The 17,071-nt window shown below is 44.6% G+C and overlaps 1 protein-coding gene across 2 annotated transcripts in view; it reads left to right on the forward strand.

Annotated features, from left to right (window-relative positions):
* CRADD (CASP2 and RIPK1 domain containing adaptor with death domain) overlaps positions 1-17,071 on the forward strand; it is a 386,414-nt gene that overhangs the window by 210,485 nt on the left and 158,858 nt on the right. The window lies entirely within an intron of this gene.

The raw sequence follows: 17,071 nt of genomic DNA on the forward strand, positions 1-17,071 counted from the left end.
TCTTTTGAAGCCATGAGCTGTGTAGCCTGGGGTAGGGTAGGGGTAATGCCAGCACTCCCTTGGATATCCCAGCTGGTGTCTCAGTAGGTCACATGCCCCACCTCCAGTCCACTCTCTTTAGGCCTTGTTCAGCACTAGGATTCGCTCAGTCTTCCAGTCCTTATGGCCTAGACTGCCTTTTAAGTTTATTTAGAAACACAGCACTGTAGCCCATGGTGGTGAGGTTTGCGGGAACTCAAGTTCTGACCACTGGGACCACGAATTCCCTCTGGCTAGGGCTGATTTAAATGCTTCCTCCATGAGTGGGCATTAGCTGAGTTTGGTCCTGTTTCCCTTTCCGCTCTAACCTGACAGCACAGTGGGGAAGGGTGGCATCGGCAATTCAAGACTGTTTTTTCTATCTCTTCAGTGGCCCTTTCATCAATATGAAGATAAAACCAGGTACTATGAGGGCTCACCTGATTTTTGGTTCTGATGAAGGTGGTTTTTTTCTGTATAGATCGTTGTTAAATTGGTGTCCTTGCTGCGGGGGAAGATAGGTGGCACTTTGTATTCCGCCATCTTGCTCTGCCTCCAAAATCTCCCACAATTTTTATTAAGCAGATTTTTTTCTTCTGAATCTTCTATATTCTTTATTTTTTTCCTCATAATTTTTTTCTCTAGCTTTTTGCACTATGTTCAGGGAGAATACCTTGATTTGGTCTTCCAAATCACTAGTTCTCTTTTCGACTGTATCTGTTCTGTACTTCATTTCTGGTATTGAGTTTCTATAATTTGTTAATCATATTTTTAGTTTTTAAAGATTTCTTTCTTTTTCTCCGATTGCTGCTTTTTCTACAGCTCTTTTTTTTATGGATCTAATAAGGATTTTATCTCAGGAAACTTAAGAAAATTACTTGAATGTTCTCTTTGGCTGCCTGCATTTGTTGTCTCCTTAGAATTTAATTCTGTACTCATTTAGCTTTCAGGCTATGAGGTTGGTTCTAAGGTCTGGTGATTCTCAGTTATTCCTTTGCAAATGAAATTGACCTGCATGGTAACTGGTCTCCTTTCCTCACCAATTGTTTTGGTTTCCTTCCAACATCTCTGCCCTGTCCACCCACTAAATGTGGTGACTAACTGTAACACGTGTTGTACTCCAAAGTTCATGGGCAGGCGGGGGAGGTCAGCAGGTTGGCCTCAAATAAACAAGTAGGGAAAGTTACCTTTTAGCACCTCAGGGCATTTCACACCTGTCCCCAGTTGTGTCTTTCCTTAATTAACAGTTCAATAATAACTGGAGCAATGCTCTACTTTTCTCTCTCACCCCAGTTCTTATTCTAAGGATCTCCCATGACTGATCCTTTACTCAGAAAGCCTGGGAGCAAACACAATAACTAGCTGCTCTATATGCCACTGGGAGAGGTGGGGCACTGGCCTGGCACTTCATCTTTCTGGTCAAGCATCCTGCAATACTTCCTGTCCTGTTGACCTTGGGCTTATTTTTCTCTTGAGAAAATTAGCATATTCAGATTTTACAGTAATATCAAACACCTACTCTATGCCAGGAGCTATGCAAGGCAGAAATAATACAGTAATGAATACAACAGATGGTGACTTGTCCCAGTGAAGTTTACAGGCTCGAGAATTATTTATCCAGCAGCTCTGTCCTTCAGTGTGGTGGACTGTGTGTTTCTCAGTGCTTTGGTATTCCTGTCAGCCTACTACCATTCAGAAATTCTTCAACTCCCCTCAACTGACATTTTCTAGGTAATGCCTAGGACTTAGTCTTATCTCATGGATCACATTTCACTGAGATCTGGAAAGGAGGAAGCATGCAGGCTCAGTGCACCACCTTGAACCAACCTTTTTTTTTTTTTTCTTCAAGTGGAAGAGGAAGAGCTAGTGGAGTTCAGATGTCCTTTATGACTCTGTAAACAAAAGAGGCCATTTCCACTCCACAAAGAAAGGCTTTGAGTACACTTATTCCTACTTGGTCCTGGCTCTGTAACTGGAGTTTGGCAGGAGAAATCAGAGTCCTAGTCATATTCTAACGTCAGGGAGCAAGTCTAGGAATGGAACTGCGCAGCTCACCATCTTGCTTTTTCATTTTGCTTCTTCTAACATTTTTCATGATCCCCTAATCAGTGTGACTTTTAAAAATATGGTTTGGAAGGTGCCACTTTTGGAGCATGAGAATAGAAGAGCATCTCATCCCCTCACTCTCCCCCGTACATCCCAACCCCTACCATGCTTCGAAAGGACTGTCTCTACAAATTTTGCTTCCCTCCCTGATGTCTGAAGATCAATCAGATAGGTGGATTTCTTTAGGTCTTCTTCGGAACCCAAAAGATCTCTTTCTGCCTTTCAGTTTCTCCCGAGCTTTGGCAGAAACTCTATTTTCGGTACTTTTTCTAGTTGACCTTTGTTGATAAGTTCCTTCCCCCGCTCTGGTTTCAGTAGATTTGTTTTTGTTAGAGCCAAACTGAGTGAAAGGCTTTCCTTCTCGGAAATAAGGACAAACACCCCATTAGACAGCTTGTTTAGCCACCCTTAGGCAAACACCAAATTGAGCATTTAGCAATTTCTTTTTTGAAGCTGGAGGGAAGGGTCCAAGAAAGCCAACTCCCAGTTCCAAGAAAGTGTAGACACTATTTGTGTACTTTTCTTTAGATGGTTGTCATTTTTAACCAAGTAGCTACACTGTCAACCTCTGATACCTCTGTGACCACATCTAGGTGACAAAGTCAATCAAACCACCCTTGGCCTACCTGCCCCAAAGCAACAAAGATCTTATCTTCTGATGAGGATTTAAGAAAGACTAAGTCATCCTGACAAGGAGGAAGTTAACAAAGGTTCAGGCAGCACTATTTTTTTTTCTTTTTTTTTTGGCAGCAGTGGTATTACTGTGGCTGGTTTCTTTTAGCACACAAAAAAGATTGTGGCTAATAGATATGTTAGAGCTTTTTAGAAACGCGTCCTATTTTTTTGTGTGTTCTGCAGCTCTCAAAAAAAACACCAAAAAACAAAAAAAAAAAACAAGGGGGGAAATCAATCCTTTGCAGCTTCCAAGAAAATGGTTTTTCTTTTCTTCTTTTTGTTTGTCACACATCTAAATCCTAGAATCATTTAGAAAGAGGGAGGGATGAACGTTTTCAAAAGAATTGGTTCCCTCACTCCACACGTGCAGTTACAAGCATGTGAAGAAGAGAAGGGAAGGTACTATTGGTATTCCTGGGTCACAGTTTGGACTTTTGATTTAAGTAGAGAAGACGTGTACTCTATAGTCAACATTTATTATATAAAGTTGCCCCTGAGACTAATCCTCAGAAACTAGATAAATAGAACTGTGTGCTCTGACAAAGTGTCTCCCTTGGAGATTATCTCATGAGGATATGAAAACATTATACCCTACACCAAAGATGTGGGTGATTGAAATATATAGGCTGCGCGCGGCGGCTCATGCCTGTAATCCTAGAACTTTGGGAGGCTGAGGCAGGCAGATCACCAGAGGTCAGGAGTTTGAAGCTAACCTGGCCAACCTGGTGAAACCCCATCTCTACTAAAAATGGAAAAATTAGCTGGGCTTGGTGGCACATGCCTGTAGTCCCAGCTACTTGGGAGGCAGAGGGAGAGAATCACTTGAACCCATGAGGCAGAGGTTGCAGTGAGCTGAAATCTTGCCACTGCACTCCAGCCTGGGCAACAGAGTAAGACTCCATCTAAAAAAAAAAAAAAAAGGCTGGGCATGGTGGCTCACGCCTGTAATCCCAGCACTTTGGGAGTCTGAGGCAGGTGGGTCACAAGGTCAGGAGTTCAAGACCAGCCTGGCCAACATGGTGAAACCCCATCTCTACTAAAAATACAAAAAATTAGCCAGGCATGGTGGCAGGCACCTGTAATCCCAGTTACTCAGGAGGCTGAGGCAGGAGAATCACTTGAACCCGGGAAACGGAGGTTGCAGTGAGCCAAGTCTGCACCACTGCACTCCAGCCTGGGTGACACAGTGAGACTCTCTGTCTCAAAAAAAAAAAAAAAGAAAAATATATACATATTACACACACAAACACACCCTCTCCCCCGACCCCCGTGTGTGTGTGTGTCTTAAACACTCATACATACCTAAATTTGTATATAAAGATTTGTATAGAGGGCCTTGTTTTTGAGATACATCATGAATATAATGTCTATTTATACCTCTTCTTGTCTGGGTAACTCTCAATTTTCTTTGCAATCACCTTTAAAATAAATGTGGCCTCTTTCTGAGTTAATGTTTTTGAACTTTTCAATACCTATACATAAATCAACGGATCAACTTCTGAAGACAGCGTTGTCTTCAAGGGAAGGAGAGGGAATGCACAGAAAGAGGGAAGCAGGTTTCCTGGAGCCTTTGGCTCAATGTTAGGTCAAGCTTGAGATTCCAGAGTTAGGAGACACTACAGATGGAACTGGCCTTTGTGGTTTCCTTTCCATTCTCTTCCTTTCCTTTCCCTTTCTCCTTTCTCCTTTCTCCTTTCTCCTTTCTCCTTTCTCCTTTCTCCTTTCTCCTTTCTCCTTTCTCCTTTCTCCTTTCTCCTTTCTCCTTTCTCCTTTCCTTTCCTTTCCTTTCCATTCTGTGATTCTTAAGGGTACCCTCAGACTTTGGAATTAACGTCTGACTGTCTCAGGGGACTGTGTCAATTGAGTAAAAACAGACCCAAAGTGGCAACATGAAGAGACTTGGAATTAATATCTCTTTGGGCCCAAAATATTCAGCATAAATAAGCACAATTTGATTAACGTGGGATGTAATTTAATTAGGCATATGGACAAAGGAGGGAGAAAAGGTTCTCCACTGTGAAGACGAGATCACTCTATCGTACATGCTGGAACTAAAATTATGAGGGCAAGTTTGAAGATAATATAAAAACCCATATTTAAGTCCAAGAGGTTTCTTAGACTTCTCTTTTATTTCCACATGTGGACTTATTCAGCAATCTATAGTGTCAATAAAATTTAATGTAAACTGCTACATTTGGCTTTCTACCAAAAGAAATTCAAACCCTACACTTTTGACATTTAAAATGTGAAGTATTACTATAAGCTACATATAAAACTAAATTTCCTTCTTTCTTTTACTGAATAATCATTTATTGAGATAGTAATATGGGGTCTGGTACCACATAAGACATTAAGAATTTAAAGATAAGTAAGAAATAGTCCATCTCTGACCTCAAGGAGCGAGAAAGGCTGAGCATGGTGGCTCCCGTAATTACTCCTGTAATCTCAGCACTTTAAAAGGCCAAGGTAGGAGGATCACTTGAGGCCAGGGGTTTGACATCAGCCTGGGCAATATAGCAAGATCCCATCTCTAAAACAAACAAACAAACAAACAAAAACCACCACCTTAGACTAGCATAGTGGCACGTGCCTGTAGTCCTAGCTAATTGGAAGGCTGAGACTGGAGGATCTGTTAAGCCCAGGAGTCCTAGGCTGCAGTGAGCTAGGATCATACCACAGTACTTCAGCCTGGGTGACAGAGTGAGACCTTGTCTCTAAAACAATAAAATAAAATAAAAAGGAGCAAGGAAATGTCAGGCAATGATTCATAAAAGGACAATGAAGGGTACATTCTGAGAATGGAATCCCATAGGCCTCTCCAGGAGGCTTCCCAGGATGTGACAAAAGGGTGATCCAAGAGAAAGAGCAGCCAAGATGGAGGCTGCAGAGTCCCAGCCTCAGAAGTAACACACTAGCACTTCTGCTACAGTTTTTTGATCACACAGATCAACACTGTCACAGGCAGGAGGGGACTAAAAAAGGGTGTGAATACCAGGAACGGAGGCTCATTGGGGACTGTCTGGGAAGGCTGGCTACCACAGTTCCCCAGAGACAGGCAGAGGACATAAGTCAAATAACAAAGTTCTGCATTTTATTAACTGAGCCACCATCCAATAACCTCCATTACAAGTTTTAACTAAAAATGAATAGAAGCCATAAGGCCTAAGCAGAATCTCCTACTTCTTCCTGAATCTAAACCTTGGGATCTTAGTACCTTCTTAGAAGGATGCATAGAGGAAAGATAACAAAATTGATAGAGACAGGAGACAGTCAGAGGTCCCTGGTGAAACCCCTCCTTCAAGCCTAAAACAGCCTGAAGGCTGAAAAACCTGACTGCTGGTCCCAGATGAAGCCTACTATTTCCCGACTGATTCTTTCTGAGTAACGCCCACCTGCATGCAGGGAGGACACGGGGTGGAGCCTCGGGAAGTTCATGGAATTTGCAGCCAGGAGGAGCCTGGCCTCTCCTGTTCCTGTGTGGTGACCTGGGATACAATCTGTGAGGTGGGAATCCTGCTAGCAGGATTTTCTCTCACTTTGCAGATAATTATGTTCCCTTTTATCTTTTTGCCCAATAAATTCCTCTCCTCACCCTTCTATGTGTCCGTGAGCCTAATCTTTCCTGGTTGAGTGACAAGAACCTGGTTTTAGCTGAACTAAGGAGAAAATTCTGCAACAAAATGACAGAGAAAATAAAGTGACTTATCTCCTTAGTCACTTGTATGAGGAGGTGGCGAATCGGAGAGGAGACTGAGTGCACTTGTCCACCCAACTGCATAGAGTGGGACAGATGCAGAACCATTCCGGAGTATGGCATCTCTGTCTACTAACTACAAGCTTCTATCTCTGGTCCCAGACTCTGACCAATCAGATTAGCAACTCCTCTTCCCTTGGGTTGGGGGCAGGGATGCTAGGAAGAAGTGGGAATGACATGGGAGAAGGACGCACAAGTCATTTCTCTTGTACAGAAGGTATTGTCTTCCCTGTTTTTCATATAAGGAAACTGAGATGTGGAAAGATTAACTGAAGTTTGGTGAGGCCTGTTTCCAAGAAACAGACCGGGACTGAAAATCCCAGCTTTTAAATTCAGCCATAGTGGTCACATCAGGTCAAAGACACCGTAATTGCTGCTGAACTTGTGGTGAACTCCAGATTTATCTTTTAGGCATTTCTTCTATGTCACAGGTATTTGGGTTATCCATTAAACCAAAGAGCCTCTTAAAGAAATAGAAACATGGGAGGAAACTTGGAAATATTTTTTGTGATCCGTTCTTTGCAGAGATAAAGAAACTGACATCCCTGGGGAATGAAGCCTAGGTCCTCGTACCCCCCTACCCCAGTCTGGTGCTTTTTCCTCAGTGGCACTGTGGAAGGGTTGTTGAGTATGTGTTCTCTCTAAGGCCGACTGGAATCTTCCTCTTCACCAACTGAGTGAGAGGCAGGTGAGTGTCATGGAAAGAACAGTTCTTGGAGCTGGAAGCCCCCAGTGAAGTCCCAGCTCCATTCTGTATAATAAGCTTGCGTGATCTGGGTATACTGTCCTCAGTTTCTTCTTTTGAAAAATGGGTATAATGAAATTTGCCACCCTCTCAGGATGGTTGTAAGGATGAAAGAAGATACTAACTATGAAAGATCTCCGTAGGGGCCAGGCACAGCGGCTCAAACCTGTAATCCCAGCACTTTGGGAGGCCAAGGCAGGCAGATCACTTGAGGTCAGGAGTTTGAGACCAGCCTGGCCAACATGGCAAAACCCTGTCTCTACTAAAAGTACAAAAATTAGCCGGGGATGGTGGCAGCCACCTGTAATCCCAGCTACTCGGGAGGCTGAGGCAGGAGAATTGCTTGAACCTAGGAGGCGGAGGTTGTAGTGAGTCGAGATCATGCCATTACACTCCAGCCTGGGTGACAGAGGGAGACTCTGCCTCACATAAAATAAAATAAAGATCTCTGTAGGATCCCAGGTGCTGGGCAAAGGTAAGGAATCAGTCTTTGTATCTATAAGATATACAACTGCCAAGCTAAGATGGCCGTGCCTCTAGCTGCTGCTGCTGCTGCTTTTTTTTTTTTTTTTTGAGACAGAATCTTGCTCTGTCACCCAGGCTGGAGTGCAGTCACATAGTCAGGGCTCACTGCAACCTCCACCTCCTGAGCTCAATCCTCCCACCTCAGCCTCCCAAATAGCTAGGACTACAGGTGCATGCCACTAAACCTGGCTAAGTTTTATATTTTTTGCAGAAATGGGGTTTTGCCATGTTGCCCAGGCTGGTCTCAAACTCTTGAGCTCAAGCGATCTGTCCACCTTGGCCTGCTAAAGTGCTGGGATTACGGGTGTGAACCACTGCGCCCAGCCTGCCTCTTGCTTCTTACATTTCACTGCCTGGAGAGTTTATCAACTCCCCACCCGTAGGCATTTCACTCCCTCCTCCTCGCATGATTTTGCTTCACCTGATGGTAGTTCAGCTGAATTCTGGAGACAGGCGGTTCAAGTAATGGGAGAGGTCAGTGACTCAGTCTTCTGTGTGGGATGAGGTTTTCCCTTCCCCATGACCACAAGAATGAGCAGAGTATGTGGATCTTACTTTGAAGCAACAAAAGAAAACAATCCTATCATTTAATAGGAGCTTTAAGAACTTTAGCAGCATGGGTGAGTGTGGTCATCGAGACTGTCTGGCAACTGCCCCTGCTAACAGTGGAGATTTATTATCATAGAAAATCATTTCAATCTGCGGAGGTTCCAAAGGGACCATTATATGGTCATGGGCATAATTAATAGCAGAACTGTTTGGGAAGGACACTAATATTTATTCACTGCCTACCACGTGCAAGACAGAGAGTAAGGTGGGAGGCTGGTGCCATTCTGATTGTGCAGAAGAGGAAGCTGAAGTTCAAGGAAGTTAGGTGGGTTGCCCATGGTTATGCTTATAAACGGTAGTGTGAGGACTTGAATCCAGATCTTTGCACTTCCTGTAGTGTAACACAGGGAGGGTTCAGTGCATTTTAAATCTGCTAGTTTATCTCTTTTGAAAATGAGAGAAAATGTGTGGGGAAATATGAGAATTAAAATAGCTTAACCAATCATCCAAAGGTCACAAAGCCCCAGAATTTGGAAACCTTGGGGTAAAAGAGAGGTCAAAATGATGATTAAAAATGAAAAATCAAAGTCTCAGCTTCTCCTACCTCTTGACACCAGGCACAGATACACTTTTAATGACAGCCCTTTTTCAGACATTGCCATCAGCAGGAGATCTCAAAGACAGGGCCACTAATGAGTGGAGGGTAAGGAAGGTCACAACACAGAGGATGCAAAATAAGGATTTGAAGCCATGTCCATCTGGCAAGAAGAAATTAAGCAAAACTCAGAAAGTTCTTAAATACGTAGAAGGAGACTGTGTTTCACAACTTCTACAAACAAATTCCAAAATACGTAGACTTCTAGGAAGCAGAGAAGTTAGCAAATTGCCAAGGTGTTAATAGTCAGTTCTTGGTATTGTTAGAGCACAGTTTGATTTGCACATCTGACTGAAATACTTGCTTTAGCAAGCACACTCTTTCCTAGTAGTGCCTCTTAATGTTTCTACTAAAAGGCAACTCATCTTTTTGATGGCCTGAGCACTTTAGTCACAAAAATAAAATTTATTGAGCACATACTACATGCCTGGCTGTGACTAAGGCACAGGGGATACAAATGAAAACAGAATTACACGTTAATGTTCATAGAGTTTCTAGCTGGATGGGAAAAGCAGTCAAGTCAAGCACAAGGAATTATGGCATGTATACTTCATGTATAACATGAAGGCAGGACAAGGTGCCCAGGGAAATGCAGTAGATGGGTACCTAACTCAGTCTTGGAAGGCCAGCAAAAGCTTCCAAGTTAAAGTGCCACCTGAGCTGAGACCCAAAGGATGAGTGGGAGTTAATGGAGTATATTTTCAATGGAAAGAGAAACATGCACAAAGGGATAGAGATGAGAGAATGGGGTGTGTTTGGGGAACTGAAAGAGATTCAGTTTGGACAGAGTATTAAGAATAGAGATGGCAGGCTGAGCGTGGTGGCTCACGCCTGTAATCCCAGCACTTTGGGAGGCCAAGGTGAGCAGACACGAGGTCAGGAGATCGAGACCATCCTGGCTAACACGGTGAAATCCCGTCTCTACTAAAAATATAAACAATTTAGCCGGGCATGGTGGCAGGTGCCTGTAGTCACTCAGGAGGCTGAGGCAGGACAATAGCGTGAACCTGGGAGGCGGAGCTTGCAGTGAGCCGAGATCATGCCACTGCACTCCAGCCTGGGCAACAGAGTGAGACTCCGTCTCAAAAAAAAAAAAAAAAGAATAGAGATGGCAGATAGATGGGTGGGGGCTCGCCTTCTATACTGTGAAATATATATATACTCTATATATATACACTATATATATATATATATGAAATATATATATACTATAATGTGAAAGCATTAGGGCTTTATCCCAGCTGACTGTTGTAAGGGTTTAAGCATGAGGATGAGATGATCATATGTGTGTTTTAGAAAGATCATCATTCTGTGCATATGTGTTTCAGAAAGATCTGTTTGGGGATTTGGAGCATACAAGGCAGGGTGGGGAGGGCAAGACCAGTAGCAGGAGACCCAGCAGCTGGAGTTGCTGTCATCCAGACCAGAGATGGGGGTGGTCTAGCCCAAGTCAATCCATTAGAGCAGGAGAGAAGTAGACAGATTCAAGAGCTCCTTAAGGGGTAGACTGAATCAACCACATCTTGAGATTGTTGTAAGATGTGTGGAATGAGGTAGGGAAGCAATCAAGAATGGCCTTCAGGTTTCTGGGCTGTATGGCTGAGGATACCAGCTCCTGGACCGTGGAACCCTGCAGAAGGAGCAGGTTTCAAAAAGGTGTTGAGGAGCTCCATTTTGGAAATGCTGCTGGAGCAGTGGTGGGGTACAGCCATGGGAAGCTGTTCCATAAGAACCGCCGTCAGAATCTCAGGAGAGAGATCCAGATGGGTTGTGGAATTGGCAGTCATCGGCACATGGATGGCAGTTGATGCCAAGGCTGATCTCATGTGACAAGGCTAGCTCCAGCAGTCCTGTCTTCAAAGAGGGTCTGGAAGCTCTCACTTTTTCCTGGTTTGTGCTTGTCAGACCATATGCGAGTAATTAAAACAGGACATTCATTCACACGCCTCTGTATGCCTTTTAGTCTCCCTATGTCTCCAGGGCTAGTAGGTGAGGTACATAGAGAGATGCCATGCACATTTTATATAGGACCAAGTTCATGCAATGCCAAGCCGTGACACAGCCCAGCTCAGGTTCCTCCAGGTGCTCTTCTCACCGCTCTGTAATTCCTCTGAGGTCGCCCTTAAGAAAACACTCAATTCATAGATAATCATGACAGGACTGAAATTCATGATGACAGATAAAAGGGGGCATCCTTTCTACCAGGCTCAGTGGCTTTTAGCCTCTGCCATCCTCACCCCCTCGCCCTTGCCCTCCACTGCAGCACTTCCCACTTGGTGTTGGCTCATTTACCCCCAGCAGGTCTCAGAGGAAGGGCTGTGGCTCCATGGCTCCCAAGTCTCTGGACACTTGGCCAAGTGAGGGTTGTAAGTCATAGCCCCATCAGGCCCCAGCTGCTCAAAGACGCAACCGGAGGTTATGCTGTAACATAAAGAGATAGTCCCGGAAGTGATACCATAACACAGAGACATGGCCAGTAAATGGGGAATGGGAGAAGAAGGAGCTTTTCCTGCTGACCCAGGAAATCATGGCACCATGGAGAGAAGGTAAAGGGGAGATCAACAGGGCTTGGGGCTTGGTTTTGGTTTTGTTTCTGAGCAGTGAGATTCTCTTTCCAAAAGACAACTTGAAGGGAACTCCAGTATGTAAAATGGTTTTTTAAAAAAGACCTGCCCTAACAAAAGTAGGAGCCCTGGGGCCTGAGCCAGCTTCCTGCACCTCACCCCGTACGTACTCAGTGCCGGCCTCCGAGCAGCTTTCTTGCAACACTTGAAAACCGATAGTTTAGTCCATACCTTCCAGGATGGTGGGAAGTACACAAATTTGAAATCATGGAATTACAGTCAAATTCCCCTGGGTTTAACTCTAGCCACACTGTTCATTAGCTGTGTGAATTTTGCATAGTTTATTTAAGTTTTCTGAGCCTCAGATTTATCATCCGTAGAATGGGGAGGAAGTACAGAATTGTCGTGAAGTAAGAGAAAAAATATAGAAAATATTGAGCGTTGTGCTCAGCACTGAGTATATTCTCAGTACATGGGAATTGTTGTTATCAATTGCTGCACATTTGGATATTTCTAGACAAGCTGGAAATTTGGATTTTAATAGATGGGCTAGAAATTGGGATTTTTATAAGAATCTCCAAATTTTTAAATGTTGGCAGGTAATTTTTAAAAATGAAAAACATTGTATGAGCTCAATAAGACGGGCTCCCGCAGTCAGTTTAGGACCTCTGGAATGGATGGGTGCAGGAAGGAGGTTAGATCTGGAGGGGAGGGGCAGGGGCAGAGCTTGGGGCCCTGGGCGGGGCTTGTGGGTTTCAGTCGTGGGTAGAGACTGGCCCTGCCATCCTGCTGTAGGGTAAGGCGTTTCTGTGGATGGTCAGAACAGTTTTCTCCCCCGGCCTGCTGAGATGGTGCCAGGATTCACAAACCAAAGGCCTCTGGTCCTGGCTCTTCCCAGTTGCACTGGATGAGGGCTTCTGCATGGATCCTGTATTTGTTTTAAAAATGACTATTGTGTTCATCATGCATATTTTTGGTTTTTAAAAATATTACATTAACATATCAGTAATCTTGATTACTGAGTTGCTTTGGTGTTCTTTCAGATTTTGTTTCACTCACCCTAGTCCTTATCCTATATCCCAGCCCTGAGTTGTGGATTAGTGGATTATCCATGTAGTCAGCCCTTGCTGCAGCCTCCCTCCCCACAGCTGCCTGCGGGGCAGGCAGTCACTCCCACAATGCAGGTGGGTGCTGGGGAAGGCAGGCCGGTTTTTGTAGCCAAAGCAAAAAGTCTCTAAGGGGAGACTTAGGGGAGGAGGAACACGTTCCAAAGACAAACAGGAATTATTTCCAGAATCTTTATTCTTTTGGATTCTTGGCGCTTCTTCTTTCTCTTTTTAATCAGAGAATGCACAGACTGGCTTCCAGGGGGTCCACTGTGACTCACAGCCCCCCCACTTTACACATTGTATTCCCCCTTTGTTCCATCAGGAAAGGTACAGAGATTTGGTTCAAAGGAGCTCAGTCATCCCAGGAGAAACCACTTTCCTTGAAACATCTTTTGTCTGAGGCTTCCATATATTAACAGCACTGATCTGGAACTGCCCATGGGGCCCAGCCCTGCGGCTTCCAGGTCAGGGCCCAGGGTGTGTCTGGGAAACCATAGTGAGGGCTGGACCGCTGCTCACCCACAGAGGAGGCAGAGCAAGGCGGGGCACTGTCCCATCTGCGGAGCAGGGGTGGCTGCAGGGCACACCCGCAGCCTAAAGCTGTGCTCAGAGCCCCATGTTAGTGTGCTTCCTCCACCCCCAGAAATCTCAGCCGCCCCTGAACTGAAGGGCAAAGCTGGAAGTTTGGCAGAATCAGTAGGAGGCCTAGATGAGCTCAGCTGTTTTGGACATGCAGTTAAAAAGACCTATAATTGAACTCTGTACCCTCCACCCAGATTAAGAAATTGTAAACCAAAACTAAAATTCCAAGGCCCCCCAGCCATCTGAGTGGACTTTCTCCTCGGCCAGGGCCCTCTTCAAATTTAACCTGAAAGACTGGTTCAGGCCATGATCGGAAGTAGGGGTTGGATGTGCCTCATTATATTATACCTCTCCAGCATTCACATCCACACAGACTTTAAGTCTGGTAAGAAACATTTTACAACCTATTCTGTCTGAACCCTGCAAATAAGAACTTTGGTCTCCACAATCCTTTATCTTAACCCAGACACTACCTTTCTATTGATCCCATGTCTTTAGATAAATGCAACCAATTGTCAACCAGAAAAATTTTAAATCTACCTATAGCCTGCTTCCAGTTGTTCCACCTTGCTGAACCAAACCAGTGTTTTCTTTTGTTGTTTTTTGTTTTTGTTTTTTTGTTTGTTTTGTTTTTTGAGGCCCAGTCTCCCTCTGTCACCCAGGCTAGAGTGCAGTGGCACTATTTGGCTCACTGCAAGCTCTACCTCCTGTGTTTCTCATGCCTCAGCCTCCCGAGTAGTGGGGACTACAGGCGGGTGCCACCACACCTGACTAATGTTTTGGCATTCTTAGTAGAGATGGGGTTTTGCCATGTAAGCCAGGCTGGTCTCAAACTCGTGGCCTCAAGTGATCCATCTGCCTCGGCCTCCCAAAATGCTGGGATTACAGGCATGAGCCACCGCACCTAGCCCAATGTATTTCTTAAATGTATTTGATTGAAGTCTCATGTCTCTGTAAAATGTATAAAACCAAGCTACAGCCTGACCCCCTTGGGCACATGTTCTCAGGATCTCCTGAGGGCTGTGTCATGGGCCCCACTCATATTTGGCTCAGAATAAATCTTTTCAATGGCCGTGTGTGGTGGCTCACCCCTGTAATCCCAGGACTTTGGGAGGCCAAGACAGGCAGATTGCTTGACACCAGGAGTTCGAGACCAGCCTGGCCAACATGGCAACCCCATCTCTACTAAAAATATAAAAATTAGCCAGGTGTGGTGGCACATGCCTGTAATCCCAGCTACTTGAGAGGCTGAGGCACAAGAATCACTTGAACCCTGGAGGCAGAGGTTGCACAGAGCAGAGATTGTGTCACCGCACTCCAGCCTGGATGACAGAGCGACACTCCGTGTCAAAAAAAAAGGAATAAATCTCTTCAAATATTTTACAGAGTTAGACTCTTTTTGTTTACTCTGGGATGGGGACTGGGCTATGCAGGGAGGTGTGCGTGCACATACTTATGTGTGTGTGATGGAAGGGGTTAACACCCAGCTATTTGCAGACCACACTAGGTGCTACGCACATATTACTTCATAGTCAATCTATTATTATCCCCATTTTAAGACTGGGAAAACTGAGGCTCAGAGAGGTTGGAGAATACGCTGAGGTTCAGGAAGCTGTCATAGCTGAGCTGAGACTTGAAAGCAGGTCAGATTTCAGAATCTGGGCTCCTCGCACTTCCCACCACACTGCCTGTCCCTTACTCCCCCCGACCTCCTTGTCCTCTCTCCTGCCGATTCTCCCCTTTCCCTTTCCAAGAATATCCTGTTTTACCCACTACTGTAATTACCAGTGTTATGGTTATACTTTCTGTTATCCATTTCAAGGATGTCATAGATTATGGTTTATCAAATGCTCCCATGAACAAGATCTCATTTGGTCCCAACAAACCCTGTGAGATAGATGGGTGAGTATTAAACCCACTTTGCAAAGGAGAACAGAGCTCAGAGAGGTTGAAGATATATGTCATGCACAAGGCCCCTGCTCTTCTGTCTCCAAATCCAGAGCTTCTTTGCTCACCCTGCTTTACCGAGCTCCTTCGAGGAGACCCTGCAAAGCCAAAGTAAAATGTGTGCCGATTGGCAGGGACACCCAGTGTCTGTGAAACTGGATCTTGATTTTAAATTTTAATATTTTGATATTTTGTTCATCCTGGATTTTTGATATCAATTTTCACTTAAAAATATTGCATTAAAATATTATTTATTTGATTATTGCGTTTATTTGGCACCCTTAAATTTTGCACCCCAGGCAGTGCCCCCACTGACCTCACCCCAATCCCAGCCCTGCCCCTGTCTGTACCGGTGTAAGAATTACATTGTGATTGCAACTGTGATGTAAGCACGTGAGAGTGTTTTACAACAGTGCCGAGTCTGCCTGCCTTTTCTGACCCTTCTTTGTTCCTTTGTTTGGTTCAGAGAGTCACTCCCCTAATCTCCCTTCAAGGAACCCTGTCTGACTGGCATGATCTAGTAGGAGTGGGTGGGCACCTTGTTGTGCCAGGACAGTAATGCCTGGCCTTTCTTCCATGGGGCCCTTGCTGTTAGCTGGTGGGAGCTCTCAGTGCTTTGGGCAAGTGAACATAATGAAGCCTTTTTCTGGAAGGGATCATTTGGGAATAAACTTTCATGGATACCTTCTTGCTCACACCATCCGCTCCCCCGTGCTCCCCCTCCAGCCCTGTTGGCCACTAGGGAAACAGAAGGAACAGCTTGATCAAGGTTTTTCCTAGAAAAGCCTTTTGATGGGCCCATTATGGAAAACGAAGCTGTTTTTGTTTTCTTTGATTAATCACAGTGTCCTGTTTCCCAAAGCAAATGTGGCCTTAGCTCATCCAAAAGAACACAGCCTGTGCTGTAAAGAAGGGCTGCAGCCGCCTGGTGCTTGACAAGGTCCCCAAGACGGGAGGGGACACATGTAGCCCTGTCCTCCAGGACTCGGCTCTTCCTTTTTCACCTTCCAAGGAGCTCAGGTTATCAGTTTCCTTTGTGTTTTTCTGCCAGTGTGAACAGGAGAACTATTAGCCTTTAGAGATTTCTTTACAGTTCCTTGAAAGCTGGAGGGGTGAAATCAGCCAGAGAATTATATAACAGCAAAGCTCATTTAAAGCAACAGTGTCTTTCTATAGGGCTGTGGTGATTCCTTACCAGTTTTTGTTACTAACTACAAGGAAAAGGATGCTAATTTTATGTATAAAGTAGAGGGGCATTCCCTTCCCTCATTACTTTCTGTTTGTTCATTGGACGGACACAATTCCTAGGGTGTTGATTTAAAAAACAAAACAAAACAATCTGAAGCCTCTTTCAAGGAAGACTAGGGGAAATCATGTACATTAACCTCAGGCAGACACAGCCTACTTATTCTTGTTAGAAATCAGAAGAAAAAAAATAAAGAGAAAAGCTTTCTAAAGCATTTGTTTATTTTAATTTAAGAGCCATGGGGAATTTTATAAATACTCGGCTAAATTCTTCAAAGGGAGCCATGTTCTTTAAATTTAAGCACTAGGCTGGGCGCAGTGGCTCACACTGTAATCCCAGCACTTTGGGAGGCTGAGATGGGCCGATCACCTGAGGTCACGAGTTAAAGACCAGCCTGGCCAACAAGATGAAACCCCGTCTTTACTAAAAATACAAAACTTAGCCAGGCGCGGTGGCACGTGCCTGTAATCTGAGCTACTCTGGAGGCTGAAGCAGGAGAATCGCTTGAACCTGGGAGGCAGAGGTAGCAGTGAACTGCACCACTGCACTCCAGCCTGGGTGACAGAGCAAGACTCCATCTCAAAAAAGAAAAAAAA

The sequence above is a fragment of the Theropithecus gelada genome, chromosome 11, assembly GCF_003255815.1.
Source record: "Theropithecus gelada isolate Dixy chromosome 11, Tgel_1.0, whole genome shotgun sequence".
Taxonomy (NCBI): domain Eukaryota; kingdom Metazoa; phylum Chordata; class Mammalia; order Primates; family Cercopithecidae; genus Theropithecus; species Theropithecus gelada.